The 25529-nt window shown below is 30.0% G+C and overlaps 1 long non-coding RNA gene across 1 annotated transcript in view; it reads left to right on the forward strand.

The window, feature by feature from the left end:
- The window catches only part of LOC124420426, a 63677-nt gene extending 60855 nt beyond the window's left edge, over nt 1-2822 (forward strand). Inside the window, exon 3 of the long non-coding RNA XR_006941196.1 lies at nt 2680-2822. This is a non-coding gene — a long non-coding RNA (uncharacterized LOC124420426). The remainder of the gene's footprint in view (nt 1-2679) is intronic.
- The last annotated feature ends 22707 nt before the right edge of the window (nt 2823-25529 follow it).

The following is a 25529-nucleotide window of genomic DNA, read 5'->3' on the forward strand; positions in this document are numbered from 1 at the left end:
GTTATGGACAGATTCTCTTTTTATTTGGTAAAAAGATTTTGGTTTGTCAGTAGATTTGAATCGTATAAAATTTATTAATTTCAAATTTTAATTATGAGCCGGTTCTAATAAAAGGCAATAAAGAGTTGATGGCTAGTAAGAAACTTCTGACATATGTGTAAATTTCCTCGCTATACTCGCTTTTAGCCCGTGATAAGAGTTAATAATTTTCAGAAAGGGTACTTATATGGGGTATAGGGTCATTTATGAGCCGATACTCAAAAAAACTGGTGGAGAGATTTTGGTTAGTATTCATCGCTATATTCGTCTTTACCCGTTAACTCCACCTTCGGTTATCAATTAACCTATAGATATTCTGCCGGTAAAAATATATTTTTTTTGTATGGAAACTGTAAATTTAACCTTACGATAAAATAAAACTAGTGATTAAAATAATGGGGGTTATAATTTAATAAGGACCCAAAATATATATACTTTATGGGTTTTTGATAATATTTTAATATGTTATAAATGACAAAAACAATATACCACCCTTCATTTGTATTAATGGTCATTATAAAATAAAAAGGTATATGCAATCGAACAGCTGATTATTTATATAGGCTTTCTGTCAAAGTATGTTATTGTTATTATTTTATTTGGAGTTACGTTACAATAAATTAATTGTAAATAACACAAATAATTTTTATCTGTTATGCAAATAGCTTGAATTTCAACAGCTACTATTTCTATCAATAAGGAGACTATTGTCTACATTACCAGGCCCACTCTTGTTATTGGCTCCGAGAAATAATCCAAAACAGAGCACAACTTCAGACGCCATACACAAAAATTATATACTCAAGAACTCCCCTGACCCTCAGGACATTGGTTAATTCCAGAACACAGGCACGTGTAAAGTCGGTATGGCTGGGTTGAACTTTGAGATCGTATATTCGACTCCACATCATCTAAAACAACATTTTTTCTTCTAATGTATTTTGTTATTGGCTCTTTCATCCCTTCGCTTTCTAAAGTGTGTTTTTATACACCAGTATCCCTTTTCCTTACATCAGTATCATATCGGTCCAATACCGATATCGAGTTTTTATTTGCATTTAAGAAAAAATTGGATGAAATAAAACGCATACACATGTAAAGAGTACTTCTCAAAAGACTAGTACGGGTCCAACATCATTTAGTTCAATCATGTCTACTGGGAAGTAGTTTTGGGAAAACCTAAATCGATCATGTACTCCAATTATTTTTGCAGGGTTCTGAATTTATAAATACGACAATGTTGTAGAACAAATGGAGAAGAAATTTCTGTTGATACTATTTTTTGCTGAGAATACACACATTCTTCTAGTTTTCATACTGGTGTCCCCAGAATACATCGTATAATTACAGAAATTATTAAAAATAAAATACTATATGAAACTTAGAGCGAGTTTTTCTGATAAAGATAATCTTCATTCTTTGGTTAAATCTGGTTTAATATATGTTTCGTGTTTTTCAGTTATGAGTAAAGTTACATATTATCTTAGTTTAACTGAGTGTAATTGGCCAATTAAACTCAAGTTATATGTAAGAAAACACAATTAACAACAAGCAATATTTCTATATTCGGCTGTGCCGAATCTTATATACCCTTCACCAAATGTGTTTAAAAAAAACAGTTTTTATTAATTTTGTATCTCTGCACACATGTCACACATAACATACACACAAACGAATATAAACTGTAGCAGAAAGAAATATTAACCGTTGTACTGTAATACCACCGTCAAACTGTATAACCACCCTCAAACATATATGAGCTGTATTACCAACATATTACTGTTTTATCTCCTTGTTCTTGTTATACCCTTCACTTTCGTGAGAACAGAACAGCATCCAAACATACAAAAAAAATACACAGCTGAATAAAACCAAATACATCTCCACACGCACATGTACATCTTTATCCAATTCACAGTGTTGTTGTTGCTTTTTTAACAAAGCATGAACAAAATGTGACTTTTTTGATGAACATTTCAGAGGTTGTCTCGGATTTTTGCTCATATCTCCGTTATTTACAAACCGATTTTGCTGATTTTAAATAGCGAACTTCTATAAAGCATGTCTAACTGAATTATTGAAGATTCGGATCTCGTCGATATCTGGGGACCTCTAAAGACAGACAGACGGACCTGGCTTAATCGACTCCGCTATCTATAAGGATCCAGAATATATATACTTTATAGGGTCGAAAAATTATATTATAGAAATTACAAACGGAATGACAAACTTATATATACCCTTCTCACGAAGGTGAAGGGTATAAAAACAATAAAACAATGATTTCGGAAGAACAAAAACTTAATATTTTAACTAAATTGCAATTTTCTAATTTGTTTTGTTTTATTTATTATTGTTTTAAATGTTTATTTAACATTTTTCCAAAATTTTTCATTTTCCAAAGTATTGTTTGCAAAAAACAGCTGTTCATTGTTTATGAAAGTTGGAACGTAATTGTAATTTGTTTACATTAAAATTCGCACTGGTTTCTCTTTACACCACAAAATTGATACCGTTGTACAGATTGTATATAGTTCGTGTTAAAATATCTAAAATTTGTAATTTACAAAAATTTTACAAAAAATTATTATATACTTAGTACATCAGAATTACATAAATATTATTTAATTATATTTTCAGATATGGGAAAAAATTCATCTCCTCAAAACCTTTTCACAAATGCTGGCCGGTCACAATTCGCAACAAAAAATAATTCACGGGTAGTTGTTCAAAAAGGAGGTCTAGCGATTCTGCCTTGTGTTGTAAAATTGAATTCTCCCGCAACGGTAAGTAAATTACATTTTTAATCTGTAATTTTATTTTATAGTCATTAGGTTAAGTTTCTACGTTCCGTGACGAATCAGCTGATTCGTTTTTGACTTGCGAAAATCTGCGTAAGCATGTTTCACCGTGAGGTTGTCGTGGTTTTTTATGAAAAACACTAATCACCTAATTCGTCACGAAACGGAACATTGGACTTACTGAGCATATATAATTGGGGTATTCACAAGGTATTCATAAAATACTTAACTTTTTTGATAGTATAAAAAATGTTGTTGTGCTTCAAAGAAAAAGAATCTTAAAATAATAACACATTCTACATTTTTCAAATTTAAAAAAAATAAAATATAACCTCATAAAAGTTCATACTTTAAAAAGCAATATCTCCCGCTTTTGGCCCAACTTTTAAAAACGGAGTATGAAAATTAAGTTCACGTGTTTCGGCGTTTTTCTGTGTCTTTTAGAAATTTGAAATTTTACGTACAGTGTTATTAATATATTTATAAAAGTTATATTTATAAAAGTTATTAACTTTTAAATTAAAACAAGTAAGAGTGTTATATTCGGCTGTGCCGAATCTCATATACCCACCATCAAACAGTATGCCGAAAAAGGAATGCTCCCCTATAAACATCTGGGTGATATTTGGAATATGGATTAAGTCAATTATGGACCGAGCTCTTTTGAACTAACAAAATATTATTTTTTAAAAACCATATAGTTTAGTTATATTTTTAAACCGTGAGCGTATGAGTAATTTTCTAAAGAGTACCTTTATATGCAAAATTTCAGCGCAATACTCATATTTTAAATAAGGAAAACACTTATTTTAATAACCAAAACTCGTTCCTGAAGTGAACCTTTTATAGGGACTAGGGTCAGTTATGGATCAGTCCTCATTAAATTCGGAATGAAAAATTATGTTATTAAGTATAAACTTTTTTATGTCGATTTTCAGCGCTATAATAGTAATTTTCTGAATTTTATTCAGCAAATTTTCTAAAGTTGATCTCATAACTTTTTGTAGACTGATTTTGGTATAAAACGTGTTTTCATTGAATATTATCGCTGTACTCGCATTTTTATGCTAGTAATTAGCGTTAATGTAATTTTATAATGGGGCTTATATGGGGGGTATGTTGAATTACTGACACATTCCGCATGAAATTAGGAGCGAATTTCATAACCGTATTTCATAACTCATATTTTTAAGCCAGTAATGATCGTTTAAGTAATTTTTTAAAGGCAGGGTCAATTATGACCGATCCACATACAAATTGGTGGAGAGATTTTGGATCACGAGAAACTAACATATTTATATCACATTTTATTGCTATACTCGTATTTTTTAAGTAATGAGCGTTAAAGTAATATTCTGAAGGAACCCTTGTATGGGCGGTAGGGTAAATTATGGACCGATCCTTCCTAAATTTGTTGGAACGATTTTGGCCAGCATTAAACTAATGTATGTCAAATTTTGTCAGTAAATTCATATTTTAAGCCAGTAATGAGCATTATAGTCATTTGCAGAGAGGGTCATTTATGGGCCGATCCAAAAAAAAAAAAAATAGATACAGAGGTTTTGGCGCGTAAGAAAGTTACGTGTGTCGCATTTCATCGCTTCACTCGTATTTTAAAGACATTAATGAGCGTTAAAACCATTTCCTGAAGTGAAGCTAATAGGAAAAGTTGGGTCAATAATGGACCTATCCACATAAATGTTGGTAAAGAGATTTTGGTTCGCAAGGAAGTTAATTGTACAAAATTTTATTGCTATAATTGTATATTTTAGCCAGTAATGAGCGTTAAAGGCATTTTCAGAATGGGTAGGGTCATTTATGGGTCGATCCTTAAAAATGGTTGAAGGTTTTGGTTCGTATGAAACTCACTTATACCGATTTTCATCGCTATACTCGAATTTTTAGTCATTTTCTGAAGGGGACCCTATAAGGGGGATAGGGTCATATATGGGCCGATACTAAAAAAAATTGGTACTAAAAAAATAGGCCAGTTTAAAGGGGACCTTTTATCGGGGGTAGGGTCATTTATGATCCGATCTTAAAAAAAGTTGCTCAAAAGGTTTATGTACGTAAGAAACTTACCTTTATCGAATTTTATCGATATACACGCATTTTTGTGCCAGTAATGAGTGTTAAAGTCATTTTTTGAAGGGGACCTTATATGGGGAGTAGGGTCATTTATGGGCCGATCCTAACAAAAGTTCGTTAAAAGATTTTGGTTCGCAAGAAACTTACTTATTCCAAATTTCAACGCTATACTCGAATTTTTAGGCCAGCAGTGAGTTTAAAAGTCATTTTTTGAAGGGGACATTATATGGGGGTAGGGTCATTTATAGGCCGATCATTAAAAAATTGGTTAGAAGGTTTATGTACGTAAGAAACTTTCTTATGCCGAAAGCTATACTCGCATTTTTGGGCCTGTAATGGATTTTAAAGTCATTTTTTTAAGGGGACCTTATATGGGGGGTAGGGTCAATTATGGATTGATCCTCAAAAACTTTTGTAGAACGATTTTGCTTCATATAAGACATATTTGTGCCGAATTTCATAGCTATAGACGTACTTCTAAAGTAGTTATACCCGTTCAAGCTGTTTTCAGGAGGTCCACTTGTATGGGGGCAATCCGAAAAAGTGGACAAATATAGCCCATTTTCAATACCAAACAAACTTTAGCAAACTTTAGGGAATATCTATGCAAAATTTCAACTGTCTAGCTTTTCTCGTGTATTCCCTATCGTGATTTCAACAGACAGACGGACGTGGCTAGATCGTCTTAGAATTTTATAAGGACCCGAAAAATATATACTTTTATGGGTCTATGACCAATATTTCGATGTGTTACAAACGGAATGACAAAATCAATATACCCCCATGCAATACGTTGCACAGTGGTATAGGAAAAAAAAAGAGGGAAATAATTCGGTAACTTCTAAACGGTTAATCCGATTTTAATGAAATTTGGTATGCACAAAAAGGAGGTGTTGTCGAGTTTAGGTTTTGAATTTGGACCTTGTAGGCCAACCAGGGGCCCGGCGGGGGGTCCTCAAATTAGGACACCTCGGCTATGTTAAATTTTTAAAACGATCTTATTTCTTCATTTGAGTTCCGATTTAAAAAAAATTTCGTATATAGAATCTTCTCATCGAGCACTATAAAAAATGTCGTCGTAGCAGTAAATTATCTCTTATAGTTTAGGAGATATTCGCATTTGAAAATTAAAATTTTAAAATTTTTACCGTCCTTACTTTAGTTTTTTGACAATAGCGGGTCCAAATATTCCCGATTTTCGCCATTTTTTTTTATTCGCTTAACAACAAGTTTATATATCAAGCAGTGAAAGAATTATGTAAAAATCATGACTGAGTCCAAAGTTATAGGCATTTTAATTTAAAAAATTAAAAAAAGGCGATTTTTTGCCATTTTTTGGGAAAAAAAGTATCTTTTTCTTTTTAAGTTATCTAAAAAGTTTCTAAGAAGATGTATATAGAATTTATACTTTTTGAAAAGCTGACTTTACATAAAATACGATAAATGAAACAAAACCTAAAAATTTTTGATACCGAGGGGACCAGATCCATCCAAAAAAACCCTATTTTTTATATAAAATTCAATTTTGAGCAAAAATTCTCAAATCGCATAGTCGATATCAAATTATAGTGACCTGTTTTATATGACCCAATATGTTCTTAATCATTTTCTAACGGGATTCGATAACCCCGCCCCTGGTATGGATATAATAGGCAAAAAACCAAAAAATCCCATTTTTGGGATTTTTAAAACTTTTTTGGGAATTCCGGGATTTCTAATAAGAAAATTCGAAATTTTTATTTAATTTTGGATTTTGAGTAAAAAAATCTACCTAACTGTAAAATTTCATCAAAAAATATTCATAAATAAAATTTTTATTGCAATTTGAAAAATTTGTATCTTCGCAAAAACTGAATAAAAAACATTTTTAATTTTTTTTAAAAAGTATTCCGCGAATTTTTTAATTTTCAAAAATTATATACAGTTTTGAAAAATAGACAAAATTACCTTTCCATTGATATATAACATGCCTACCTAATGTTTTTTAAGTGACAAATTAATTAGGGAAAACTCAACATCTTTTAGAGAATTTACCTAGTACTATTATTTTCATCCATACATTTGTTAGGCATGTTTTACTACCTAAATTTTTATGAATTTTTACAGCCACTTTTTACGATTAATCTTTTATTCTTTATCCCTAAAAAAAATTAACAAGTATTTATTTTATATAAAAATAGTCTTTATTTATTTTTTTTTATAAATTAATATAATTTTGTAAAATAATCGGTATCACAGTAGTCCATATCTAAAAGATAAAGTAAATCTTTAAATTCATGAATATTTTCAAATGCTAACGTTTTGTAGCAAATCCAACGTTTCCTTATAGTAGATAAAACAGGATCAGAAGATAGAATCAGATTATTAAAAATATCTTCATTTTGAGACTGCCTATAACACTTCCTTGAGCTAAACTGATGAATATGCTTAAAGTCTCTATTCCTCGATTCTTGGGGTTTTTCCGTAAAGGCAGAATATTATGTTCTATGATGACCTTTCCATGACATAATATCTTGTGAACTGTAGGTGTCATTTCTTTCTAGGGATATAATTCCAAAAGTAATTTAGAAACTTTTGTAGAATACTCTCCAAATTTTGTTGCGTTCACTTTATGCTTGCTATTTATCGCCATTAGAATAATATTGACCTTTTGCAGTAAATCCATACTAATTCCGGTTATTTCGGAAGTAGTTTCAAAATGTTTAAAAAAACGTCTAGCGGTATTACCATCGTTTGTGCTTCCATATCCTGTGAGTGGTTTATCAATATTTAATCCCATCCGCTTTTTAAATTCCTCTTGAATTCTTCGTTTCTCACTGGCTCTCATTTCCATTAACTCCTTATTGTTATTTGCACTTTTGTTTGCATTTTCCGGTATGCTTCTGTACTTTAAATCATATGCTAAATGTAGAAAATGTTCCAGAAATCGTATGCGAGCATGTAGGGGGGATATTCCAAATTGTAATGTTTCCTCATTTATTGATCTTTGCTTGGAAATATTCGAAAATTCTGATTTTTTATCACCACATATGTAGCAGTACCAAGTAGATGATGTTCCTGTAATGGCATTTCCAACTTTCCCATCAATCATTGTAAGTTTTAAATCATAGGACATGTTAAACGAATAATTTTCTATTTCGATTGTTATAGGTTCCAACTTTTTAATTTCTGCTTCAATACGATTTATCAAATCTTGCGTTGTTGTTTTGGATTCCTTTATATACTCAAAGCTTATTGGCCTACAAAAAGCTTTGGATCCTGGAGTCGAATTCTTCCAAATATCATCGAAACTGGTTGATGGAGAATCGCTGTCAGCATACTTTCGAATTCTTAATGGAACTAGCGATGCCATAAATACACTTTTATACTCGGAAGATGATTCACTTGTGTTGATTTGTTTATATTCCGAGAGTGCTGATAATCCATCACATCCCCGCTTACAAATGAGTTGAAGATCACAAGAATTTATTTTTTTTAGTTGGTCTGAAGAAAAGTCAGAAGCAATCCTTAAAGCAGTATTTTCGAGTAGAGCGCCGAGTCCAATAACAGCCTTCCGATCAGTTATTTCAATAGGAGGTGGTATAATGCTTTTCTTCTTTTCATTTATTTTGTCATATGATGGTAAAACATCCACTCCTTTTTCAGATAGCGCCTTTCTTAACGTTATGTAGTTATCACGACTTAATCCCAGCTGCAACATAAGCGCAATAGCTTCTTCCTCAGTGAACGTTGTATCAGATGATGGTGTGGGTATACTCTTTACAATTCTTTTCAGTCGTCTTGGTGATGCGGTTGGAAGAATATTTGCAATTTTTATGGCATCCAAAGGCTGTTTTTCTTTTCTTAACATTGCTTTAAAAGTGTCCGAAACTTCTTCGTTAGATAAGGTTTCTAGTGAAGTTGATAACCTTTTCCTCTTAGATTTTGAGCTCAAATCCTCATACTGCTTACAGGGAGCACCAACAGTTGATACGCAAATAGCAACTTCTACACATTCATCCAGCCAATCAGAAAATTTCGATCGAAATTTAGCAATGGAATACCGAACACTCTTCAGTTTTATATCAACTGATTTTATAAAATTTTCAATTTTACATATATCAGTTTTATCCACTTTATTTTTATGTGCAGTTTCAATATATTTCAATAAGAAGTTCACTTTATCTTGAAAAGGAGCTGAAGAGTGTTCAAATAAAATGGAGCACAAATCATTTTTTTTAGTACGATCGCCATGGTTAGAAAATTACAAATAATTACAAACAGATATAAACCTGTCTTATATATTAATTACAGGTACTTAAATTAAATTATTTTTTAAAGGGTTATGATATTCTACCTAATATGTCTAACGTATCCTTATGTAATGAATTTTTCCTCAATAGGTCACATTAATAAGCTACCTATTAAAGTGACCTATAGGGGTAAAAATCATTACAGTTTAAAAAATAATACCTGAAAATTTTTTAATATATGTAACAAATTTAAGAGTTAACGTTATGGATGAAAATAATAGTGCTAGGTAAATTTTCTAAAAGATGTTGAGTTTTCCCTAATTAATTTGTCACTTAAAAAACATTAGGTAGGCATGTTATATATCAATGGAAAGGTAATTTTGTCTATTTTTCAAAACTGTATATAATTTTTGAAAATTAAAAAATTCGCGGAATACTTTTTTTAAAAAAATTAAAAAATGTTTTTTATTCAGTTTTTGCGAAGATACAAATTTTTCAAATTGCAATAAAAATTTTATTTATGAATATTTTTTGATGAAATTTTACAGTTAGGTAGATTTTTTGAGTCAAAATCTAAAATTAAATAAAAAGTTCGAATTTTCTTATTAGAAATCCCGGAATTCCCAAAAAAGTTTTAAAAAATCCCAAAAATGGGATTTTTTGGTTTTTTGCCTATTATATCCATACCAGGGGCGGGGTTATCGAAACCCGTTACAAAATGATTAAGAACATATTGGGTCATATAAAACAGGTCACTATAATTTGATATCGACTATGCGATTTGAGAATTTTTGCTCAAAATTGAATTTTCTATAAAAAAAATAGGGTTTTTTGGATGGACCTGGTCCCCTCGGTATCAAAAATTTTTAGGTTTTGTTTCATTTATCGTATTTTATGTAAAGTCAGCTTTTCAAAAAGTATAAATTCTATATACATCTTCTTAGAAACTTTTTAGATAACTTACAAAGAAAAAGATACTTTTTTCCCCAAAAAATGGCAAAAAATCGCCTTTTTTTAATTTTTTAAATTAAAATGCCTATAACTTTGGACTCAGTCATGATTTTTACATAATTCTCTGCTTGATATATAAACTTGTTGTTAAGCGAATAAAAAAAGAAATGGCGAAAATCGGGAATATTTGGACCCGCTATTATCAAAAAACTAAAGTAAGAACGGTAAAAATTTTAAAATTTTAATTTTCAAATGCGAATATCTCCTAAACTATAAGAGATAATTTACTGCTATGACGACATTTTTTATAGTGCTCGATGAGGAGATTCTATATACGAAATTTTTTTTAAATCGGAACTCAAATGAAGAAATAAGATCGTTTTAAAAATTTAACATAGCCGAGGTGTCCTAATTTGAGGACCCCCCGCCGGGCCCCTGGTTGGCCTATAAGGTCCAAATTCAAAACCTAAACTCGACAACACCTCCTCTTTGTGCATACCAAATTTCATTAAAATCGGATTAACCGTTTAGAAGTTACCGAATTATTTCCCTCTTTTTTTTTGCGGTGTGCTCCGCTATCCCAATCGAAATTAATACATAAAAACCAAAAAATTTATTTATTTACTTACTAAATTATAAAATTTTTCTTAAAGATTAATTATAATTTCTCTTGATAACAATATATTTCATTTAAATTCTAAAATAATACATTAATGATCTATTTACTTTTATTCTTAAATAATTCATATGCCCTGGGATATACAATATTTCTTGTTTATGTGGTGCCAAGCGCCCTATGTGAGGGCTTCAAACACCCCGATGAAAGTCCGGCTATGTCCGTCCGTCTGTCTGTCTGTGTAAAACACGCTCACGTTAAAACGAAGCAATGGAAATAAACGAAATTCAGAAAAATATTCTTTATTATCCAGTAGAGTTTGGTATTGCAAATGAGCAAAATTGGTTCACATCGGGAAAAGTTATGAATCAAAATTTAAAACAACTTCGAAAAAATAAGCATTTTTACATTTTTTCGAAAACTGTGCAAAATAATTTCATGAATATCATCGTCCATTCGTTTCTACACTAAACCTTGATTCTTGCTGAAAATTGGAAAATGAGTTTTTTTGTTAATAACTTCCGTCAGAAAATTGATATCCTCTCAAATTTTATGTCAATAAAATTCATTGAAAGAAAACATTTTCTGGATCGGTCCATAATTGGTTATAGCTCCCATACAAGGACCCTTCCCGAAAATCACTTAAACGCGCATAACTCATTACTAAATTAAGATATCCATATAAAATTTGGAATGAATATTGCTGATATGCACAGAAATATTACTATGAATTGTATTCCGATCGGTCCTTAATTGGTCATAGCTCCCATAGGACCCTTTCCGATAATTACTTAAACGCACATAACTCATTACTAATTAAAATATCCATACATTGACAAAAGTATTGCTCATGTACACAGCAATATTACTGTGAAATTGTTTTTGCATCGGTCCATAATTGATCATAAATAGTGATACCCATAAAAAATTTGGCTAATCATACTATTTTTGTACACAGAAATGTTATTTCAAAAATTTTTTCACGATCGGTTCATCTTTGTTTATTGCTCTTCATAGTACAAATATTGCTCTTATATACATAAATAGGTCCCCTCCAGAAAATCAGTTAAATGCACAATATTCATTAACAAATAATGATATACCCTGCAGGAAATGGAGCTAGTATCTAACTAGTATTTAACTAGTACCAAAATCACTAGTACTAGTTCCCAACTGTAAACATCCCTATACCATCATAATGCTCAAATTAACATTGAGTGTGTTTGAAAAATTACTAGTACCATTAGTTCTAGACTTATACTGGTACACTTGCACCCAATAGGTTTCTTTAGAACCAGTTTGATACTAGTTCTAATATTGCAACCCTCTTGCACAATTACAAGTGAAATTTACTACACAACTAGTTTTTGATACGGTTTTATTTCTAAAGATACCAAAAATACTATAAAAAATGTTGTAAATACATTTACCTAACAATTCAATATGAAAGCTTGAAGAAATTCTGGTTCTATCCGTTTACAACGTTGATATCATTCCATATCTCCACTTCGTTATAAAAACATTCGCCGAACGATAAAACAAATATTAAATATTAAGCAGTTTTTTAATTTAATAGACGTACCGGACCTGAATTTGCATGCACAATTTATTCTCTCATTTGAGAACTTTTTGGTACTTTTTCGTTCTTCAAAAGGACTTTTGTAAAACGTGAAATTAAGCATATAGAGATCGTAGTAAATGATAACCTAGAAATGGAGACTTTTTGGTACTTTATCGTTCTTCAAAAGGTACTTCTTGAAATTTCTATAATACTGAAGCAGAAACATGTAATTAAGTATGTATGACCTGGATTAAGTGAGAACCCATAAAAGTAAACTTTATTGTTATTCAAATGGTACTTTTTGAAATTTCTATAATATTAAACTCAGAAACATGAAATTAAGCATGTATGTCCCGCATTAAGTTAGACCCTATAGAAGCTACTTTATCGTTATTCAAAAGGTACTTTTTGAATTTTCTAAAATATCGGTAGTACAACATTAAGAAATAAAAAGGTTACCACAATTTTATAAATTTAACATTTTTTACAAAACCTATAAAACAGCTTGCTAACAAGGTAGCGTGTTATAAGATAGTGTTCAATAAATGTTTTAATTGTAACAGATTTAAGCTGTTTAAATCCTGGGGTTTTCTATTTAAGACATGAGAAAACATATTTGATAGAATAATTTTTATTCGCATGACAACCCTAGTATATACTTACAACAATTTTAATTCTCATTCTAGAAACTATTATTTTGTACTGCGAAAACTGAAACACTTATACATTAAATGTTATAAACAAAATAAGAATTATATCAATTCATTTTAGTACATTCCAAAACTTGTTTTATTATTGTATTGCATATGCTGAAATAAAAATAAAAGTCAAACGAAAATATTTATTGAATCAGTAAAAATATTTACTGAAAATAAATTTATTTCAATAAAGTATTTGTTAGAAAATATTTTCCTTCTGCGTTCCCTACTTGTTTTATTTGGGATTATACGAATTTATTTGATTTTCTCACAGAAAGAAAATATTTTCTAACAAATACTTTATTGAAATAAATTTTCAGTAAATATTTTTACTGATTCAATAAATGTTTTTGTTTAAGTTTTTCTCATATGTCAGTATGTGGAATACAACAATAAAACATGTTTTGGTATGTACTAAAATGAATTGATATAATTCTTACTTGGTTAATAACATTTAATGTATAAGTGTATCAGTTTTCACAGTCAGTGTTGCCACAACAAAATTTTTTTTTCTAACCAAAATTCGAATAAAAAATAACCAAATTAAGAAAAAAGTAAACAAAATTATTTTTATTTGTTTTATGTTTACATTTGGACATTAAAATAATAAATTTATTTTCCGAAGTGGAACTATGTTAAATTTCGTCGCTAAACTGGTATTATGAAGACAGTTATGAGCGTTAAAGTAATTTTCTGTACGGGATCTTATATGAGACGTATGGTCAATTATGGACCAATTCTCATAAAATCTGACAGAGATATTTTAGTTCCTTTAAACCTTGATTATGTAGAATTTTGTTGCTATATTGCAGTACATTCGCAGTTTCGTTAACAAATGCAATTAATATTTATTTTAAAAAATAACTGAGTTTTTAACGCGTTTTAGCGCAATTTAAATATACTCTACATATGAATTTTTGGAAAACAATTTTAAATTATAAAATTCTTCCCATTTTATGTACAGATTTGGAGATTTCGTTCGAAATTTGGGTTTAAATTATAATACCATGTAGCGGATGTTAGCATTACATTCATAACTTCAGCAATATTTGTAAACGTAATCTATCGAAATTATCCGACAAATTGACCAAAATATAGAATTTAAGACAGTAAAATAAAAATATCATCTAGAAAATGTAAATAAAGAACTAAAAGTCATGGTGAGATAGTAGAAATCAAAGGTCATGAGTATCAAATCTTTGCATATATCGCGATTATTGTTCGTCGTACGAGTTTAGATGTTATTACAACTTTTGTATACAATACAATTTCATTTTCCTTAGCTGTGTTACTTAAAAATATCAGTTGATTAATACTTTAAAGATATTGTGATACAATTCTTGCACCAATTAGCAGAAAATACTTTATTTATTCTTATAAAATCATTTATCTTAGAATTTCGGCAAATTAGCACAGTATTTTGTTTATGCGAAATTTCAAATAGGTATAGAAGTTGCAATTATACTTTAAATTTTAAATTTAATTTGGAGGACATAATCTACGAAGTACGTAGACTATTCTTACAAAATTTTTTTCATACAAGTATCGTGAGTTCTTTATATAAAAAATATTTCCATTAGAAATATTAAAGAAAGGACAGACGAGTTTGGATCGACCCAAAAAGTGATTTTAAGTTCATGGATGCACCAAAAGGAGAGAGAGGATTCATTATTCATGGTGTTAAATTGACTAGTGTAATAAGTAAGTATTACGGTGTTGTTATGATTTTAGTCAACTCAATTAATATGTGGAAAACTTATACCAATTAAGATATCGAAAAATACCTTTGTACACATAAGTATAACCAGTAGATGTACAAATTGTAGTAAAAAAATTTCGAAAATTGACTAGTGTAATATTACGGTGTTGTTATGATTTTAGTCAACTCATTTACTATGAGGAAAACTCATAGGTAATTTTGCTAAATCCTAACCAATTAAGATATCGAAAAATACCTTTGTACACATAAGTATAACCAGTAGATGTACAAATTGCAGTAAAAAAAATTTCAAATAGTAAAAAAAAAATTCCTCATTACCAAAATTCAAAACAGGACGATATGTATATTTACATAATTGATTTAAAAATAGATATAAAAGAATTTTTTTATTTTATTTTTGGAATAAAAGCAAACAGCATTTAGTTCAATTGTTTGCAAAAAATAACCAAAACGAAAAATTAATTCACATGTACACATGCAAAATAAAAATTACCAATTTTGGTTAATAATAACCAAAGTGGCAACACTGTTCACAGTACAAAATAATAATTTTCAGAATGTGAAATGAAATTGTTGTAAGTATATATGGAAAGACTTTCTTTCAAATTTTAATTTTATAAAATTAGTAAAATTTTTGTTTAAATTCAATATATATTTTTAACAAAATTTGTATAGATTTAATAAGAAATTTTGTGTATTTTTATTGCCCAAATACAATAAATAATTTAGTTGTTTCCAGATAAAATTGCTGCATAAATTTTAGTACAAATACAAATAACTTACGTTATTGATTCAGTAAAATAAATTCTTGGAAATATTTATAATTATTTTTCGTAAATAGTATATTATTTTAATAAAAATATTCGGAAATTTTTACAATAAAGAATTTACGAAATTTAGAACTTTTTGCGAATTTGGTGATAGGTCCTATTTTAGTAAAAAAAAAAATACTTGGCTTTATGAATTTTTGTTCGATTTTGAATTTCATTTTTTTCTGTGTACTTAAACGCAAATTGGCAATCAAAGTTTTCGGGATAAAATTTGACATAAATGCGTATTTCTGAAAATTACTGAGTACCACATAATTCACTATTAAATAATAATATTTCGATAATATTCGACATGAGTATGTTCTGCGTATAGATAGATGATTCTGATAAAATGTAATCAAATTGACCTTATATTGATCATATTTCTGATTTACAGTCATTAAAATCGTTTCAAAAGTCACTAAAATTTAGCCATATAATAGTATGTCATACAATATATATGGCTATTTCATCTTTTTATACATTTCTAGTGTATAATTCAGATAATTATTAAAACTAATTTAATAAAACGTCTGTATATAAATTAAATAGTTTTTGAAATAAACCATTAAATTTTAGCAATTTCTTTTAAAGTTTTCTTAATGCTTTCTTATTAACAAAAATATCATATGTAAAAAACCTAAAGAAAAATGCCTTCATAACGTATACTATACATTATGCAGAATTTTACATTGTAAAATTTTGACTTTAAGAAGCTATTACTCAGTGCCCAGGAAAGATAATTCTATATATTATTTATTAAGGTGTATAAAATCGATTTGCATTAAAAAAATTGTCTTTGCTGTCGTAAGTAGGGAAGTTTTTTGCAAAAAAAAACTTGCTAAGTCATGGTCAAAAATTAAAATTTTAATATATAAACTTAAATATTTTTGTTTATATGAGAATAAAATTATTATTATCAGCATAATTTTACTTTACTAAGTCATATACAACAAAAAATGCATTTCATCAAAATCAGCAGATATCTGTTAATGTTACAGGGTCCACAAATATGTATATCACATTCAAATTTATGAATAAAGACACATGACTCTGTATTTGAATTGATAGATACCTTGGTCCGCCTTTTTTTGAATACCGGGCGTAATGAACTCAATTTTTTCTTGTTAGTTAGACAACAAAATTTCCAATTCCAGATCAATATCATTTACAGATCCAAAAATATACGTTTTTTAAATTAAAAATTCAAAAAATTTTAGATTTTTGCCTTTTTTTTTTGCCCAAAATTTGTCTTAACTCTTTTATTAATAAAATAACTCTTTTATTAATAAATTAAAGGTATCTTTACGCAGAACGCTTTGGCGTAAAAAACTATTTTTTGAAAATGTTGCCACTGCGTCCTTTCGAATATGACCTATTTTTTTATCAAAACTTCAACTTTGGGCGACATGTTCTAAAATCCCAAAGCTGGGATCAGAAAACTGAAAGCAATTTTAGAAACCTCAATATGTATTCTATTTACTCCAAAAGTATTTTCCCAGCCCTGAAAGAAATGTGGACCCTATGTGCAAAAATGTAAAAAATCCCATTTTTGGGATTTTCATTCCTATTTTTGGAAATTGCGGGATGCCCTTTGACCTTTTCAATTTTTTTTTGCATTTTCTTATTTAAAATGACAAATTTAACAAGCGTTGAAGATTTCATTGAGTTTTGTTCATAAATAAAGATTTTGTCATATATTACATATTTGTTAAATTTCTAAAACTATGATTTATATCAAAATTTTAATAGGGTCGCAGATAGCTACAACAATTTAGTTCATATTTATCCCTTAATATCTTTTTTTAAGTTAGATATGAAATGCTCGACCCTTTACAAAAAATTTCAAGCCAATATCTCAATTACATTCAAAAATATGTTCATTTAAACCTGTGTCCTTTAATTTCATCTTTTTCATATTTTAGTATTAAGTATGACAGAACATACATTTGGTGTTGAATAAAATATTTGGACAATTTTTAAAAATTATTTAGTTAATTATTTTATTAAAGACTATAACATTGTATATACAATAAAATAATATAATTTTATTATGAGCCACGCACAACAACACCTAAATTACCCCACACAAACCACCTTTCCCGCCCACCGAAATATAAAACAGAATTTAATACAATATCATCAGTTAGTATAATAGCTTTTTTTTATTTGAACTGTTTATCTTAAACATAATACAATTAATTCTTACAACCTACTTATATAGTTAATTCCTAACACTACTTATTTTCTATAAAATAATCTGTCATATCGGTATACATATCCAGAAGGTAATATAAGTCCTTTAAATCTTCCTCGTATTTAGATGATAGAGTTTCATAACAAATCCATCTTTTTCGCATAGTTGAAAGAACAGGATCAGAAGATAGAAGTAAACTATTAAAAATATCTTCATTCTGTGATTGTCTGGAGCATTTTCTTGAGCTGAAAAGTTAAACATGCTTAAAATCTCGATTCCTCGCTTCCTGGGCTTCTTCTGTTAACTCTCCAAGTGGAAGAATATTCGATTCAATTATTATTTGACCATGATACAATACTTTGTGTACTGTTGGTGTTAGTTCCCTCCATGGATACAGAGATATAAGTAATTTAGAAATTTCAGATGTATATTCCCCAAATCGATTTCCATTAATTTTATGTTTACTATTCAGTGCCATTAAAATAGTTTTAACTCTTCGAAGCAACTCCTTGTCGATTCCAGTTATTTTTGAAGTAATTTCAAAATCACTAAAAAACCTTCTCGCCGTATTACCGTCATTTGAACTACCTCAACTTGGAAGTGGGTTGTCGATGTTTAATCCCATCTGAACTTTAAATTCTTCTTGGATTCTGCTTTTTTACGCAGCTCTCAGTTCTTTCAATTCTTGATTATTTTTTGTTGATTTAGTAAGATTCTCTAGCACACTTCTATATTTGAGGTCGTATGCTGTGTGTAAAAAGTAATCCAAAAATCATATTCTGGCATAAAGTGGTGAAATTCCGAAAGACAGGACTTCTTCATTAATACTTCTGCTTTTGTTTATATTTGAGAATTGCGACTTTTTCTCATTACATATTGAGCATCTCCTGATGGAAGAAGTTTCTGTTATGGCATTGCTGACCTTTCCATCAATCATTGTTAAGCTTAGCTGATATGATACGTTAATAGAGAATTCCTTCATTTTTATGCAAATGGGCTCCAGTGCATTTATTTCATCTTTTAAATATTCCACTAAATCTTTTGTTGTTTTCTTTGACTCCTTTATATATTCAAATCCAATGGGTCTACAAAAATTTTTTGAACCCGGAATTGTATTGATCCATATATCTTCAAATGAATTTCTGATGCTTGACGATGATGGATAAAGGGAATACGAACGAATTCGTAATGGCACTAATGATGACATAAATACACTTTTGTAGTCTGCTAATGTCCGACTTCCACAAACTTGTTTGTATTCTGGAAGTGCTGATAAACCGTCATATCCCCACTTACACATTAAGACAACATCACAGTTATGAATTTTCCTTAGTTGATCTTCTGAAAAGTCTGACATAATTCTTGATGCTGTGTTTTCGAGCAAAGATGATATATCAATACAAGCTTCCACATCATTAACAGCAATAGGTGATGGTAGGATAGTTTGTTTTTTTTTCTGGATCGCCTTGTATGATGGTAATATATTGTGTCCTTTTTCATGCAGAGCTTTCCTTAATATTTTATACTTATTTCGACTGAGACCCAGTTCCAACATAAGCGCTATTGCTTCCTCTTCAGTAAAAATTGATTGTGATGTTGGTATACTTTCCACAATTCGCTTAAGTCGTTTTGGTAATACATTAGGAAGAATAGTTGCAATATGTACGGCATCCATAGGTTGGTTTTCCTTTTCAGCATTTCGTTAAATGTATCAGCAATTTCCTCATTTGAGATTGAAAAAGTTTTTGTCTGACCCTCTTTTTTTTGACCTTGAACATAAGTCTTCGTATGACTTGCAAGGCGCTCCTGCTGTCGAAAAAATTTAGGTAAAAAATAGTTATAAATTTCTGAAAATTTAAGCATAATAGGACCTTTCAATTATAAGGATAAGCAAACAAATAGAAAATAGGTAAATATAAATATAAAATAGGTAAATATGGACTAAATTGTTTTAGCTATCTGCGACCCTATTAAAATTTTGATATAAATCATAGTTTTAGAAATTTAACAAATATGTATTATATGACAAAATCTTTATTTATGAACAAAACTCAATGAAATCTTCAACGCTTGTTAAATTTGTCATTTCAAATAAAAAAATTGAAAAGGTCAAAGGGCATCCCGCAATTCCCAAAAATAGGAATGAAAATCCCAAAAATGGAATTTTTTACATTTTTGCCCATAGGGTCCACATTTCTTTCAGGGCTGGGAATTAAGTGGCAACACCACAGGGGAAAAATAAATTGCTTATATAATAAAAAATATCATGGAAAACTCAATGGAAAATGGGGAAAAACACAAAGAAGAATCAAGACTATATATAGTCTTGGAACTATATATAGTAAATTGGCTTCCTCCAAAATGGTCAATAAAATCGTTGCTGGTAAAGTGTATAGCCAAAAACTCCTTGGAATATGGTAGGAGACATTGTAAGGATTGAAAAAATCCTTTCGTGCAAAAAACCGGTAGAGTAGATCCTTGGAAAATTGGCTTCCTCCAAAATGGTCAGTAAAATCGTTGCTAGTAAATTGTAAAGGAAGTGTCGCACCTAAAACTCCTTGGAAAATGCTAGGTGACATGGTATGGATTGAAATAATCCTTACCGGATTAGAATTTTTCGTTTGCTCACAAATTTTAATATCTTTATTTTTTAATAAAATATAAACTTTTAAAAAAAATTTTATCAAATGAATTCGGCGTACTTATTGTTTTTGACATCTACGTAAACCAAATGCAAAAACAAAATACATTTAAAATGTTGTTGTTGTAGAACTGCCACCACCTTATTTAAATTCGCTTTGGTTTGTAAGATTATATTATTTGCAAAATGATGTGAATACAAAATGTAAGTACAAAATAGTAAAATTTCGAGAAAAAAATCGTGAAAATCAATTAATTTTTAGAAATCGTCAAAACAAATAGTTGCAAAACAAAACAAAAATTAAATAAGTCCTCAAATTTTGGGGACTTATTTCATTATGAATGAATGAATGGTTTTCTTTTCTGTACAAATTTTAAGAGAGTTATTGTATCATATAGCACATTCAGACCAAACTAAAATTAAACAATTTCTGCTCGGAATTACCAATAAATTCTTACTTTTTCAGAACTGTGGGTTTGTCACTTGAATAAATTTCGCTTACACAAAAAATATTGTTTTGCGTAAATTTTTGTAGTTTAATCATTTTTCCACTAAATTTACCAAAATGATTTTGTTTCTAATTTGTTTTAAATTTATGTTCTATTTTGTTTTGTTCGTGGTTGTAAAAATAGCAGAGTAGGCATTTTTTGCACTCGTGAATACAATTTTATTTATTTCTCTCGTTTTACAACTCAGTTTTTAAACTCTTCATTTTTTACGTTCACTTCATGAGCGATATTTATATATATTGTTTTTTAATTTCTCTCACAAGAGATATCAAAATGAATAGAATTTGAATAAAACTCACATACAGAAAATGTGTGCACGAAAACCGGTTAAATGGCGGTGGTAAAAAATAAATTTAGTAAGAAGGATGTACGTACATATGTATGTGAAAGATGGATGTGTGTGGCGACAAACAAATGTTTTAAAAAATAAAAATGTTTATTTGCAAAACAAAAACATGCATATATGATGCAATTATGATGTTACATTAGAAAAAATACTAATATTTAAAATTTTTTAATGCAATTTTATTTACATACAATATTATTATTTTTACAAAATACAAAAATTAAAAAATTCAAAATATTATTGACCTGTAAATTTTTATGAAAAAAAATAAATTGCATCAACAAATGTTTTTAATACAAAAACCTAATTGACACATCGTATGTCCTATTTCTTACTTCAATTACAATAACAATTAATATTTATATTTGCACACGTGCACAAAGATCGTAAGAAGCCATAAAATCATAATGAAATTTCTGGAAATTTACCACATTTTAAAAATTTACGAACATCAACAGGCAAACATAACTCTTTAAAGTTTACACACGCATATACATAAATGCACATGTATGTTTACACACTCACACATAAAAAAGTTAATTTTCATTTTCTTAAGATTTACAATATTATAAAACTCATGAAATAATCTTTTGTACTCGTTTCATGAGAGATTTAAATATCACTCGTGAGATTTATTTTTAAAAGTCACGAGAAAAAAAGATAAATTCACAAGAAAGTAAACAATTTATTTCGCTCGAATTAATATCACTCGAGAGAGAAATCAATTTGAACGCTGTTCCTACTCTGAAAATATGCCTTCTACACTAAGACAGGGATGTTCAACGTGATTTCAAGTTAATTAAGCAAAATCACTTGATTTTGATTTAAATCTTAACATTACTTAATTTTGTTTGGTCGGAATGGGCTATTATTATTATTAACCCATCGTCATGCACATGTTCCGTTAGGCACGTACGTATTTCAGAAGGTTAGGAGTCTACCCGCTAGCAAGCGAGTTCACTCGGAGGCCTCGTGGCCCATTGTGATACCCTTAGAATCACCATTCCCTTATATGGAGAGGATGGTTTCCCTCCCTAATTTCGTTGGTTCGTTCGGTCTCCGTGTAAACCAGCATGTGCCGATCATGTTTATTAGTGACGCATCTCTGAGACAGTCTGGAAAAGAGCTCTACAAATATATAGTAGTCTGAGCTCTTGTAAGGCTGGGCAGTCACATACTTCATCGATTCAACATCTTCTTCTTCCAAGCAACTTCTACAGTAACTATAATTTTTTTTATTTTAAAAATTGATTTCGGGATTTTTTATTATTTTTTCAAATAAGTTAAAGTGTTTCTTATCGTGCTTTCAACCCCAATTTTTAAATAAATTCACTGTAATGTATTGATGGTGGGGAAGCTAGTTCCTATGCGCATTTCGCCGGTTGCTTAAGCCAGCTCATCAGGAAACCTTTCCTAATATTTTAGGAAAACTAGAAATGTCTTATGAAAGAATTATTTTAAACTCAATAAGAATTCAAAACGCATCTTTCACAAAACATTAAAGTTTTGACAAAACACCAACAATAACAGTGAGTTTATTTTTTCTTACATTCCTTTCTACACTTGGCTGGTTGTTTTCCAACTCTAAATGTAGTTGTAAGGGAAAAATATAATATATTTTTTGTATAAAAATATTTTTTGTAATAATAATTTGAATCAAATAAAATTCAAATTATTATTACAATTTACAAAAAAAAATATTTTTATAGTTTTAATCACTAGTGATGAAATTTTGAACCCTTTTCGGAAACCCTTCCATTAACGTTTTTATATTCAAATGTAAGTCGTACTTCCTTAGTTGTTGTAAACAACATTTCAGATTCGATTTGCACTCCTCAATAGACTTACCATGTATGATAATATCGTCAAAGTAGGATTCAGTGTTGGGTACCTGCCGCAAAATTTGATCTATTATACGGTTGAATTCTGCCGGCGCAGTCTTTATACCAAAAGACAATCTGTTCATGCGGTATGTTCCTCTTTGGGTAGAAATGGTCTGAAGAATACTGGATGGTTCAACAGCAAGATGGAGATAGGCTTTATATTATTCGGGATGCATCCGACTCTTTCCTCGAAAACATCAGAAAATTCTCCTATAATCTCTTCGATGTCGTTTTGATTATAAAAAATGTCCAACGAATTCTCACCTGGATTCAAATTGTCCAGTTCAGTCAAGTTGATATTGAGACGTCGAATCCATGATCTCCCCACTAACGCTGCACATGTATCCGGAACGATATATACATCGTCCGAGGTTGACACACCATTAAATTCTATGTTAACACGTACTTTGCCATCTGGCACAAAGGTATTTTGCGTGTATGCGGAAAATTACATTTGTAGTGGTAATTACCTTATTTAGGTTCAATTCTCTGAATTGTTTCCTAGGAAGAAATGTAAAGCCAGACCCTGAATCGACTTCGAATTTCACTGCTTTCCCCTCAATATTGGTGTTTGCGTAATAGCGTTCAGAGTTAGAATTTTGAAAATTGTTCTGATAAACATCAATTATCCTGCAAACACCATAATCATCGTGTTGTATATTTTGAATTTGATCCGAGTTTTTCTGTGGTCGTACCATACCGTTCGTCTTCAATGACGTTATACACACTTTACTCACGTGTCCCTTTTTGTTGCAACTTGAACATTTCAACTTATCCTTTTTCGTACGGCATTCCTTAGCCTGGTGATTGTTCCTCCCGCAGCGAAAACATAATCCGGCAATACCTAAATCTTCATAGTTCGCCTGTTGACCTGTGGACGTTTTTTGTCCAATCCTCCTAATTTCCGAAATTTTATTTATATCCGTAGTGACGTTTGAAGCACCAGCCGTATCTGCTAGCTCTCTCGCATCAACCTTTGCGGCCTCAAGCGCTAAAGCTTTGGTGACAATCTCATCAAATTTTAGTGAACCCGCCTGTAATAACTGTTCCCGGCCGGTAAAAATGAGCACGTAGAAAGATATCTGCTATTGAAACCTTGCAGGTACAGGGAGAGGTGAAGTCACACTCGCCTATTTCTGCACGAAGGGTTGCAACAAACTCTGCAATTGTTTGTTGATCATTCTGGTATTTGGTCAAAAAGCGATGCTGTGCCACTAGTATATTCCTTGTGGGTGAAAAATGACTTTTCAACAATTACATTAAGTCATCATAATCTAGTTCAGCCGACTGTTATTAATATATAAGGCAGTAAAAAGATCCCTAAATGTAGGCCATGATAGATAATCGCCGTTGAAGATGTCCGTATCACATGTCGGAAGAGGTAAATTATGACTTACATTATCAAAATTTGAATCATTGTTTGGATGATGGGAAACTTTAGGCTTAGTCTTTGCTTCCAATTCATCAATCTTAATTTTTATCGACTTTGAACATCGCGCATAAACAGTAAGGGTACTTTGGAATTTACTTTCAGCCACTTGAATACCTTCTGGCTCAGCGTCTTCAGAAGATTCAAGATCGTCTAAACACTTATCGAAAGTAATTTTCACCTTTTCCCAACACATCTTCAATTCATGTTCCTCCTCGCGTATATTATTAAAGTTTGCCTCAAATTTTATAACGGAGTCTGAAGCACGAGTGAAACGTTCGTGGGCTGTCAAAGGCATTTTTCAAAATTTTAAGATTGGATTAATTCATAAAACAGTATAAAAATGGAAGCAGTGTTCAAATTCACAAAAAAATCGAATTTGAATTATAAATTTCTAAAGTAACTATTTTAAGTAAAATCGACCGACCGTTGGGTAACTAACAATAAATTAGTAAAAGGAGGAAGAAGAATTTTATCTTTCACTACACAATTACTAATATTAAATTTGTGTGAACAAACCTTGCATTAAACGCAGTCACTTATTTTGATCACTATGTGTTTCACTAGAAAATTTACTCCAAAATAATTTTCATAAAATTTAATTATTGAAAATAATTTATTTATTTAAGTATTTGCGGAAAAAATGCAAATTTTAATTATCAATTATGGCTGTTGTCCAATGTAAACATACGCAGCCTTGATTTTAAAAGTACCGATCACTATCTATCAACAGGTACTGTATAAAATATAATCGCGCAATGATGTATTAAATAGGGATTAAAATAAACACTTGTTGTTTTCTTTTTAACATAGACACGTATATTCATCCATATGTATGTATTTATGTATGCTTATGTACTTTTCCTTTTGACACAATCACTTAATATCAATTTACTAACCTTTAAAAAAAAGCAATCTTAAAACTCTCCAAACAAAAGGGCATATGCTGAACTTCTTCGTGTTTTATCCGCTTGGTTAAGATCAAGATGTGGAGATTATCCTCGATTCG

This window comes from Lucilia cuprina, chromosome 2 (assembly GCF_022045245.1).
Source record: "Lucilia cuprina isolate Lc7/37 chromosome 2, ASM2204524v1, whole genome shotgun sequence".
Taxonomy (NCBI): domain Eukaryota; kingdom Metazoa; phylum Arthropoda; class Insecta; order Diptera; family Calliphoridae; genus Lucilia; species Lucilia cuprina.